The sequence below is a fragment of the Macrobrachium rosenbergii genome, chromosome 14 (genome assembly GCF_040412425.1).
Source record: "Macrobrachium rosenbergii isolate ZJJX-2024 chromosome 14, ASM4041242v1, whole genome shotgun sequence".
Classification (NCBI taxonomy): Eukaryota; Metazoa; Arthropoda; class Malacostraca; order Decapoda; family Palaemonidae; genus Macrobrachium; species Macrobrachium rosenbergii.
This window is the reverse complement of record NC_089754.1, coordinates 39,717,271-39,729,816: the sequence shown is the minus strand read 5'-3', so window position 1 is coordinate 39,729,816 and position 12,546 is coordinate 39,717,271. Positions and strand designations below refer to the sequence as shown.

Sequence of the window (12,546 nt, the reverse complement as noted above, 5' to 3'; positions counted from 1 at the left end):
AAATGTTTAAGATGTCATTTCAAATGTGTTTTAAAAATTCTGTTGAAAACAGATTTGTAAGCTTTTCTAGAAACAAACTACTAAAGGCAATAATAAAAAATGTATAGAAGAGAGAGAGAGAGAGAGAGAGAGAGAGAGAGAGAGAGAGAGAGAGAGAGAGAGAGAGAGCATAATAAGCTGAGTAGTGTATAAAGAGTGACATTCGTGGTAAGCAAATTCTTTTTTACGAGATTATCGGTTCCTGATATCTATGCAAAATAGGGAATTAGTGGAGTTCAGAGGTTTGTTTTTCGTATAAAAGAATAGTCAGAATGGGATTACCGAGATATCTTGTTCAGTGTCCGTGTTATGTGATGTCTGTGAGAAAAAGTTTGTTGTTTTTGTTGGTAATTTTTTTTTTCATACAGTTTTTTCGGGAGGCATTGATATTTTAACTCTAAAACTTCAGTAGCTCAGATATTTATCATTTTAAGTTTTTTCCTGCTTGGATGAAGAGGTAACTGAATAATATACTGTATATATCTATATATGATATATGTTTAAATATAATATATATATATATATATATATATATATATATATATATATATATATATATATATATATATATATATATATATATATATATATATATATATATATATACATATACATTTAATATATATGTGATTTACATATATACATTTATTTTTAAATATAATTATATATATAATTATATATATATATATATATATATATATATATATATATATATATATATATATATATATATATATATATATATATATATATATATATATAAACATTAAGCTACAAACGTCCTTAATGTTTGTATATGAATCACGGTGATGTGATAAAAACTTCATATATATATATATATATATTTAAAGCACAATAAGCATGTGTTTACTTATTATATTACGAATATATTCAAGCATATTCATAAAAATAAAAAGTATATAAACATATACAGAGGTAGAGGTATGTAATGCGCAAGAGAAAAAACTAGAGACAGAATTTTTCTCAGCCCCATACATGATGCAAAGTAGACGTGCAAACTTTGGAACGACATGAAAAGTGCAAAAATTGATTCCGCAGTGTCGAAGTGAAATATTTATCAGGATGGATGCAGAGCCTCTCCTCTCCGTCTTGAGTCAGTTTTTGGCTGAGCGGACCCCCTTCGACGTAAAGGCCGGGTCTCCTTCCTACATTTAAACTTCCGGCAGCTTTTAACTTTCCATGATGACTAAGTTATGAGTTTGTGTAAGGGGATAAGCCTCTGGGAAGCGACAAGAAGTGATGCTGTTTCCTTGAGGATGTCATCAAAACTTGTCCCACAAACTTAGTTCTGTTTAATCCGAGTTAAGGCGCCTTTCGTTCGCAGATCGAGTGGAAAATAAATAATCCGGGTTCTCTTCCCATAGTCGTATTTGGCACTGCGTTTGTTTGGTCGCTTATTTTGGCCTTTCATTCATGAATTCAGTACTATCCGATTTCTGATGAAAGTCCATTGTCATATTTGGTTTTGGCTGGATTTTATGGCCGGATGCCCTTCCTGACGCCTACCCTCCCCATGTATCTGGGCTAGGGACCGGCACTGAGTTGGACTGGCTTGTTCCTCCCCCCTCCCCACCCCGTGGCTGGGTAAAGAGAGTGCAAGAGCAGAAACTTGATGCGGTAAAGATGAAAATACTCAGGTGGATGAGTGGAGTAACAAAAATGGACAGGATAAAAAATGAAGGAATAAGAGGAACTACTAAATTCGTAGAGCTATCAAAGAAATCCCAGGAAAGAAGACTGCTGTGGCATGGCCATGTGGTGAGAAGGGATGAGACATATGTAGGGAGGAGAGTGATGCAGATGGAGGTGCCTGGTGGGAGAGCAAGAGGAAGACCGAAGAAGCGAAGGTGGATGGATGTAGTTAGAGAAGACCTGAGAGACAAACAACTGTCAGAGGACGATGTGTTTGACCGAGCCAGGTGGAGGAAAACTATTTCTGACACCACACAGGAGTGGGAAAAGATGCAGAAAGAGAAGATTCATGAATTCAGCGGTTTACCTTAGTGTATATTTCTTTTGGTGTCCATTTTACGATCTGTAACTATGCTAGGAAGACTCCGTAGGGGGTTAGTGCCGTCAGTGCACCTCATGCAACGTCCCTTCGGCCCCTACCTGCAACCCCTTTCGATCCTTTTACTGTACCTCCTTTCATATTCCTTGCTTTCCACCCTCTCCTGACAATTGATTTATAGTGCAACTGCGATGTTTTCCTCCTGTTACACCTTTCAAACCTTTTACTGTCATTTTCCGTTTCGGCGCTGAATGACCTCATAGGTTCCAGTGCTTGGACTTTGGCTTAAATTCTATATTCAATTCTGTATTAGGAAGAGAATTTTTTTTACTCGGTGTCTATATATTAAGAAACGATCTGTAAATAGGTGAACCGATTTAGACGATTGTGTGTGAGCGTGTTCATCAGGTGACGCCGCCCAGAAACGGTTTGTTGGCATCAAAAGAATTCGTCCTTCAATAATGAATAGCAATATTTCCAACATTTATAATCGCAGCCCAATTATTCAGCACTTATGATAATAATGATGATATTAAAAATAATTTTACTGTATAATGAAGTTGAGCCTGTTCTTTAAATGAAAGTTTTGTCAGTTTATTTGATATGCAAATTCCGTCTCCGTTGTTGAATTATCATATAAACAAAGTCTGGTTCAGCGACGATTGTAGGTGTTCTTATTTGGAGAAACCTGAGGCTCATTATCTCTTGAAAAGGAATAGGTCTGTTTGATACAGAATAATTATACTTAACTAATAGATGTGGGTTAGTTTATACCACAGCTAAGAATGAATAAAGGCCTACTATAAGAAATAATTTCAGGTAAACTCAGTGTATCTCACTCCTGTGAACTAACTATTTTCCTACCTGACCTTGATGCTTAAGCCACTAAGTTTGCTGTTATTTCTCGCAAGTTACCCAGTCGGGGTTCTTTATGAATATATTGAACTAGTAGTGTTTTTCCAATAGCTACGTGTGGGAAAGGCGTCTCATATCTTGCCAATTAACTCTCACTTTAACTCCAGTATATTATCTAAATATTTGAATGCTATGCTAAGTACATTATTACTCAGTTCTTATAGTGCCTCCATAAGCTTTACCTACATACAAGTGAACAATTATTTCTTATGAAACCTTTCCAGCCATATATATATATATATATATATATATATATATATATATATATATATATATATATATATATATATATATATGTATGTATGTATGTATGTATGTATACATAGAGGGAAAGAGAGAGAGAGCTTGTTGTAAAACGATATATATATATATATATATATATATATATATATATATATATATATATATATATATATATATATATATATATATATATATATATAAATCAAAAGCTTGTAAACGTCCTTTAATATCCAATTCATCTACCTCAGTATATGTATGTTTTAGGTGATAATAAGTCCACCGTCCCGTGGGATCGAACCAGCGACGGACGGGAGAATCAGGACTACGTGACACGCTAACCAGTCGGCCGACTGGTTGGCGTCGCTGGTTCGATCATAGAGAGACCTAAAAAGAACATATATGAAAATATATTACTTCCGAGAGAGTGAATTGATATTAAAGGACGTTTGTAGCTTTCTGATTGTATATGAATCACGTGATGTGATAAATAGTCATATATATATATATATATATATATATATATATATATATATATATATATATATATATATATATATATATATATATATATATATATATATATATATATATATGTATATATATGTGTGTGTGTATATATGTATATTTTTTTACAACAAGCTACCTCCCTTGAGAGGGATTTTTGTTTAACAAATGTTAACTTATCGGTCTCGTTTATCTTGTTAATGATAATCTGAGGAATAATTCACCTGTTTAAGAACATATCTATCGAATTAGAACTGTTTATGCTCCATTTCTAGACAGTTGAGCTTTATACTATTTGCTTTTTAATACTTTGGATAAAAATGAATTACAGCATCAGTGTTCAGCAACTATTTTTGTTCACATGTTAATTACGTAGGCTTACAGGAGATAAAGCATCCGGCTCATATTTAATCTTTTGTGCGAGAGTCATCAGTGATTTGATTAATTGACTCATTGGAAGGAATTAATACGTAATCATTTAAATAACCACTGGAGATTTGTTTTTAGATAATGAAATTCAATTTAGTTATTGGCTTCCGCAAGAGATTATGAACTTTTCCTTGTACAAATATATTAGTTATCGGTTATGTCTCTTCATTTATTGCGCTTTTGTTAAACTTTTATGGCCTGTCATATAGTTATTTTTTTGTGGATATACCCATGGGGAGTGCCATCAGTGCACCTCACGCTCGGTGCACTGTAGGCTCTACTTGAGGTTCTTTGTAGCGTCCCTTCGGCCCCTAGCTGCAACCGCTCGCATTCCTTTTACTGTACCTCCTTTCATATTCTTTCTTCCATCTTACTTTCCACCCTCTTCTAACAATTGTTTCATAGTGCAACTACGAGGTTTTCCCCTGTTACACCTTTGCAGCCTTTTACTCTCAGTTTTCCTTTCAGCCTGAACTACATATTCTATTCTATTTTTCATGGATATTAACTCTGAAATACATCTCATGTTTGTTTGTGCTTAACGGTTTATGGTTAGAACGGTTTCTTGAAATGAACTTTTACTTTTTTCACTGTAATGGTAACAGATGTTCCCTCTACCAGTTTAATTGAACATCTTATGCTAAAGGTTGGGAACCAAGCATTGTCAGTTTTTTCTTTCTTTGAGCCTTATCAGGTCAGTGAAAATTAGTTCAAGACACTGCTGCTATGCTTTCGTAATTTAAAATATAATGTTTTACCAAAAAAATGATAGAAACTTTTTTAACGGCTGTAGAAATTATAGAAAACTCCTGTGAATTATAGTTACAAATTTATATATACGTATATATGTATAAATATATGTATATATATATATACATATATATATATATATATATATATATATATATATATATATATATATATATATATATATATATATATATATATATAAAATATAACTTGGGATAAACCCATGTTAGTCGTGTTGGTATAATGCCACCTTTGACCTTGGAGAAATCGTACTCGCAATGTTATTTTTTTCTCACTTATTGTCGAAATCTAATGGCCGTTGATCGCCTTCTACTTATGGATTGCTTTGTGTTAGAATCATCACCAATTCCTGTTAGGACAGTAATTTGCTTTACGGCAGTTATTCATATTTGTTAATAGTATGTAGAATATCTCTTAGTTTTCTCTGTCCTAGAACTTATGTTTGTGTCTTCTTCTCTTTTGTCATAGCGTTTGTTTAGCAGATCTGTAAAAAAAAGTTTATGCTCTTGTGTTTTCTCAGTGATTTTCATAGTTCCGATTGTGCAGTATTGAATGAAAGCTTCGGGAATGTATTGACCATCCACTCATCTCCCTGCAAAAGGAAGTCTTTCGTGATACTTCTGTCGTTTAGTAATCATTTGAACTTCAGTATAATTTTACAAGAATATCAGCTTAGAAAATCTCTTTCTTATCTCAAGTTTGACGTCTCGGAGCGATTATGATAAGTTGATTTCGACATTTTTAAAATTAATTTTCCGAAACACTTCCCACGTCTATTTCTAGGTAGTTCCCTCATCTCAGGTGCCGTGAATCAGATCTTTCTTTTAATCAATCTTCTTATACTCTTAATGGTCCGGTTTTTGTAAATGTCTCCGTTCTCTTTCCAGATTCCTGGAAACGCCCATTAGGTAAGTGTCGACGATTATACTTTTTCATTTTTATTACTTTTATTGGACGGTATTTTCTTCTTTTTCTTTTTTTTTATCTTTTTTTGTGTTCGCAGGTGTTAGTTTGATATCGTGACTGCAATATATATATATATATATATATATATATATATATATATATATATATATATATATATATATATATATATATATATATATATATATATATATATATATATATATATATATATATGTGTGTGTGTGTGTGTGTATGTATATATGTATGTGTATATGTATGTATATATGTATATATAGTTCTCAGAAATAGAAGTACTTTTTTAGATAAAGGTAACTCGAAGAAGTTCTTATTATTGTTGGATTTTCGTTCTTTGTTGGATTAGCTTTGAGTAGTCACGGCAGTATCGTTTTTAATGATGAAAAGAAAGCGTACTGTTGTGTTAATCTGCAGTGTGTGTAGGTGTGTGTACGTGGAGAGAGAGAGAGAGAGAGAGAGAGAGAGAGAGAGAGAGAGAGAGAGAGAGAGAGAGAGTACTCTGATTGTGCCTATATTATTTGTGTGTAGATGTGCATATGCGTGTATGTGTGTGTGTATGTGTATGTGGAGAGAGAGAGAGAGAGAGAGAGAGAGAGAGAGAGAGAGAGAGAGAGAGAGAAACATAAAGCGTACTCTGATTATGTTTATATGATTTATGTGTAGATGTGCATATGTGTGTGTAAGTGTGTGTGTAAAGAGAGAGAGAGAGAGAGAGAGAGAGAGAGAGAGAGAGAGAGAGAGAGAGAGAGAGAGAGAGAGAGAGAGAGAGAGAATATCTCCAGATGTAACGTACCCTGAATTGTACATCCATAAAAGGCAAGCCAAATACTGGATGAAAGCAAATAAGCCCAATTCATCATCACTGATGAACACTCACTAATTTTCTTATATAGAGTATGATTGGATCTCTCATCACAGCACATCATTGCTTACGGCTGAATTCACGTCTTGATGGGAAGTGATATTCTTCTTCCTCTTTTCTGCAAGTGAAAGTAGAAAATTAAAATTGCAGGAAATCACGTTCACATTAACAGTACGGAAATGAAAAATGTAAGTCCAATGGCTCGTTCCATGTGATAAATAGTAGCTTCACTTTTTGCAGACATTGATATCATTCACTACAACGTTTTAGGTGATACTTGAAATGTAAATATGTATTAGAAGGCTTAGTAGTTCCTATTGTCTTGAGTTAGCAGCAGTAGTTATAACATCATCATCTTAAGGAAGAATTATTACCAGAGAAAAGGAAGAAATACAAACTCGTTAGTGTTTATAAAGATTAAATGATTGATATGAAAAACACATCTTCGTATGGAAATACTCCTGTCCTTTCATGCTTGTTAAGATGAAGTGATATATTTAAATGCTTCAAGTATATGTGTCGGAGGGTGAGTGGCAAGAAATCGTTCTTCTTATGGCCTGATGAAGTGTATATAGTGTAAGAGAAATTTAATTGCATTAACTAATACATAAGTGTATGTTATATTATTGGTTCGTTTTTAAATCGAAGTTAGGCTAATGTAGTTACAAGGGTGCAGGGCTCTGAAAACGTCATGAGCTTTGTCTTTGTGTTTGTGCCAGTGTGAGGTATATGGGAGTCTGAATAATTGAATCTTGGCTTAATATGGTGGAGTCAAAATGAGCGTTTGGTTTGTATTGATCAACCTCTCCGAGGCATATCAGTAACGAAGAGTTATATTAATAAGTTGGTTTAATAAGAGGAGCTTGGTACGTAATTGGACTAGTCTAAAAATGAGTAATTACGGATACGGGTAATTGTAGCCTTGACAAGTACTTCATTACGTCAAGAGATAAAATGAGAATGTTGTAAGCTCATATAAGCGACTCAAATTTACTCTCTTTTACGTGGGGACTGGCCGAATATTGAAGGTCTCTCTCTCTCTCTCTCTCTCTCTCTCTCTCTCTCTCTCTCTCTCTCTTCAGAAGTCTAATTAGCATCGTGGCACATTATTACATTTTGTTTCACAAGGGGAAAACTTCAAATTACTGATAACAAATGTCTTGGTAATTGCCTGTTTTGCCGTTACGTGAACATCTAATGTATAAATAAAAAGCCTGTTTCATGGAAAAATTTCCCACGTACCTATTTCTTCTCTTTCTCTGCGTCCTCCCCTATCTTCTGTCTCCCCCTCCCTTTTTCATGTTCTTCCTGCTTTGGCTCCATATCTGTAACCCCTCCCCTCCCGTCCCCCCTGTCTCTCTTTCTCCCCTTCCCCAACCTGATTTGGCTCCAGAGAGCGTGCTATTCATACTTCCGCCTTCACCTTGCTACGCCTGAGTGATCAAAGCGATACAAACATTACAAAGCTTTCTTCTTCTTCTTCTTCTTCTTCTTCTTCTTCTTCTTCTTCTTCTTCTTCACTCGTACATGACGGTTCCCCTTTCCCCAAATAAAAAGCGTGTTTGTCGATAATTGATTATTACTCTTTTCTGATATGTTTGTACCCTTCGTTTCGTTTTGAGTAATTTTCCAAATATGTATAAGCATATGTAGAGGAAATTCAGGTTTTACTGAACGAGACACCTACAAGCTGTTTTGATGACGTTATTATTTTCAAATGAATTACATGTTCTTTTGAACTTTCGGTGATCCGAGGGTCCGTTCTTACTTGCTATGATGAGAAAAAAGTTCATAAACCAATGAAGGTGCACACGTAAATTATTAAATATCTTTTTGGGGAAAATGTCTTAAAACTTAAATTCTTTATTCAAGTTCAATATCTCTTAAATTTTCTTAAAACTTAGGTTCTCTATTCAAGTTCAGTGTCAATTAGGAAAATTTTTAAAACTTAGGTTCCGTGTTCTAGGTTCTGTGTTCTAGTTCAGTATCAGTTAGGAAAATTTAAAACTTAGGTTTTCTATTAAGTTCGGTATCAGGAAAATTTAAAACTTAGGTTTTCTATTCAAGTTCGGTATCAGGAAAATTTAAAACTTAGGTTCTTTATTCAAGTTCAAAGTCGCGACGATCAAACTGAGGAACTTAAGAGGTTGGAATTTACAGCCAGGCATCTTTGTAATAGGTCATTGAACCCTTGTGTTATTATTCACTGAAAAGTCGCCAGTCACAGTTACTGACTTCCATGGAACCCTTAATACCAGACTGATATACTAATAGAGATACTAAAGGTTATAAAATGTTACGATGTGACAAACATAAACCTCGAGAGAAGGTTAAAGCTAACATGTCCACCGCTTGCTCAGGGACGGAGAAACTTGTTTTCTTACGAAAGTTCCGTGAGAAAAGCTCACGGTATTTGAGATGGGTGTTTTTCAGAATGAGGAAAATGAATAATTTTCTTTACAGAAAGCTCCTATTAAGTAAGACGTTTTGCAAAATAATTTAGTTGCTGGGTCGAAATGGCAGTAAATATCAGTGCTGCAGTAGGAGGGCGGATTATAAAAGTAATGATACTTGTTCTGGTATGTGTTGAATCGTAATTATGCCGAAACTGAGTTTGTTGTTTGTTACAATTACGTAATGGAATTAGATTATGGATTAAATTACTGGTGATTTTATACATTTTAACTGGTATACCGGGATGCATGATAAACTGGAATTCGAAAGCATTTATAAACAGGGTTTCAACGATAGCCTAAGTAATGATAGCTGGAGAATAGTAATAAAGTTTTTAGAAAGACTTGCTCCTTCAATCTGCATTGATGGAAGAGAGACGGCACACAACTGAGTACTGCACACTTCAAAAGGCAGTTTACAGAATAATAGGTTTCTTGTAGGAGAATGATTTTTAAAGACTTTTATCCATGTATATATCTGACACCCTCAACAGGTATACCTGTTAGGTTGTTTCGCCCAGTTTTGTTTTCGTGCCATTTAAGGATACTGCCACTGAAATCAGCAGCAACATTGAGAGGCACAGAGAAGTGCAACAGCAACTTGCAAATGATATTTAGAAACAAAGGCTAAAGTGATGGGAAATGCAAGGTCCCCTCGAAAAATGCAATAATAAAGTCTTGTAAATATGAAAGAAAGTGTATTGAAAATCAATATTGGAAAGAACTTAGGAATGAGAAATATCAACATAATTTGAAAGGTTGTTGTCTGAATTATTGGTAAGAAGGAAATTAGATATTGGCTGGATTCTTCTCAGTGAGAATCAGGAGGGTTCGTGGGTCAAAGAAGGCGAGGAAAGAGTTTGCAGCTTAAAGAGTGATAAAAGGTAGTCCCGTAACTGATTAAATGCTGGCAATTCCGAAGTATAAGAATGCTCGAGAATGTCTTGACAGATTAATATCACAAATTATTTGATACTCGTGGTCACTAAGGTAGTCTGAACCAAAAAGTCGTGCATTTTTTTTTTTTTTTTAGTTTCCAGTTCAGGTCGATTACGAAAGTGTCTGCAGTGGATTACAGAGTAAAGTAATTAAATTTTGATAATGGACTCTTCATAAACTAATAGCTATGATCACATTAATTCATGAATACGGCGTTGCATTTCAATTTTCAGAGTCTCTCTCTCTCTCTCTCTCTCTCTCTCTCTCTCTCTCTCTCTCTCTCTCTCTCTCTCTCTCTCTCTCTCATGCTACAGCAGGATATCCCTATCTGACCATCTTTCTGTCAGATTGAACTTTTATTAGAAAGTCTATCTCTCTCCCCCGTTCTGCCGTTTGTCAAATTATATTTCCCTCTCTCTCTTTCTCCCTGGTATTTCATTATTGGGAATTCTGGCTTGACTTTTCTGCAGTACTCGTCTTCGCTGATGGGGGAATCAGATTGTGTCACTATGCTGAAGATATTGGGCAGGGAGTCGAAGGGAAAATTCTTTGATATACCGTCGCGTCCTGCGAGTTTATACTGCGGAAGAATTCGCAACGTGCCGTTTTTCTTGCGTAATGTTGGGTTGTGTCACTCGAATTTTCATTTTCCCTTTTTTTTTATATTTGAAGAAAAGCTTTACATGGGTAGTTTCTAATGGCCGTTTTTCCTTGATTTTCTTTCTTAGGTACAATATTGGGAATGCGATCTAGGCTCGGATTTCAAAGATTTTTATTTATCCCCGTAGGGGAGTAGTGCCGTCAATGCACCTCACGTGGTGCACTGTAGACATTACTTAAGGGTCATTCCAGCGTCCCCCTTGGCCCCTAGCTGCAACTTCGTTCATTCCTTTTACTGTACCTCCATTCATATTTTCTTTCTTCCATCTGACTTTCTACCCCCTCTAAAAATTGTTTCTTAGTGCAACTGCGAGGTTTTCCTCCTGTTACACCTTTCAAACCTTCAGTGCTGAATGACCTCATAGGTCTCAACGCTTGGCCTTTGGCCTAAATACTATATTCTCTCTCTCTCTCTCTCTCTCAAAGCGTTTTATCGAATATGCTTGCTTAATTAGTGAAATAACATCCTGTTCTGCTATTAATATTGGTTTTTATTTGCATATATAGTACCCATGCTTTACTTTTGTGAAAGATGAATTGAGTCAGTAAATACCAAGTCCATCCCAGTTTTTGCCTCCGTAAACACATCTGTTCTATATAATATATTCAGTGGTTACACTGTCGTTCTGGTCTTGCTTTTCAAGTCTTTTCTTACAACAGTTATCCATATTTATTCCAGTTCCTCCTGCGGCATCTATATCCATTCTTCCTCCGTCAACCCGACATCCATCTTCCTGCCTTCCAACTTTCTTATTTAAAACAGTTTTCTCCTTCTGTGTTTTTAAATATTTCTCGTGATGCCATTATTCCTGAAGCATAAGACACTTGTAAAAGATGTCCTTTAACACCAAAGACTACCCTCTCCCTGATACATGTTCGTACTCATTCTTCGCTTTGATCATAAAACTCCCGAATCGTTCGTAACACATTTCCTTCGAAGCCGTATATCCTCAAAATGCCACAATTCTTGTGTTATTTATGTCGTGAACTATCTCTAGGTTTTTGTATGATGCTTATATACTTTTCTTTTTACTTTCACACCTTTCACACAACCAATTTGTACGAAACACATGATTTACATCCTCAATTCCTTGTCCACACACACACACACACACGCACACGCACACACACGCGCATGCACACATATCTTCCTTTATGAAAGTGTCAATCATCTCATTTTTTTTATATCCAGACCCTACCTTACACCTTTCCTGGCATGCAGAACAGCAATATGGCTTTATCATTCTTCCCTCATGTTAAGGATCATTTGTTTTTCTCATATATTTCTTGCGAACCTTTCCTTCGCATACAACCCAACCCGGCTTCTGAATTCACCTCTCGGTACGATAGCAGAGCGCAGTTTTCCCATTATTCAACGTCTTTACAACCTTCTTGTCCACTTCTGCAGTCTTTTGTACAATCACCATCAGAATGACTCACCATAAGGCCATTCACATCTGACTGCCAGGTCAGTTGAAAACTGACTTGTACTACAGTAGCAGTAAGAGGCTGTAAGAGGCTGTACCTAAACGTAGACGCCATGGGAAGTGACTGTTACTTTTATATTCCCTGTAGAGTCTGAAAAGAAATGAACACGTAATAGGGTTACAGATCTCTTTACGGGGAAATGCCTCCCAAGTGGCAGATAAAGATACTGAATACTTAATCGAAGCAAGAGTGCCTGGTCTCAAGGTCTTCAAATGTCCTAGTTGAAAAGGTTTTACAGCCCCTTGTATTTTATTAATGTTATTGAAACC

General features: G+C 35.3%; 1 protein-coding gene across 3 annotated transcripts in view; it reads left to right on the top strand.

Annotated features, from left to right (window-relative positions):
* LOC136845970 (uncharacterized) overlaps positions 1-12,546 on the top strand; it is a 273,318-nt gene that overhangs the window by 71,834 nt on the left and 188,938 nt on the right. For 2 of the 3 annotated variants that reach the window (XR_010855302.1, XM_067116518.1), the window contains exon 3: positions 5,821-5,841. The exons of the other annotated variant lie outside the window; for it this stretch is intronic. The gene's annotated coding sequence lies outside the window, so the exon portion shown is untranslated. The remainder of the gene's footprint in view (positions 1-5,820; positions 5,842-12,546) is intronic. 3 annotated transcript variants of the gene reach the window in all.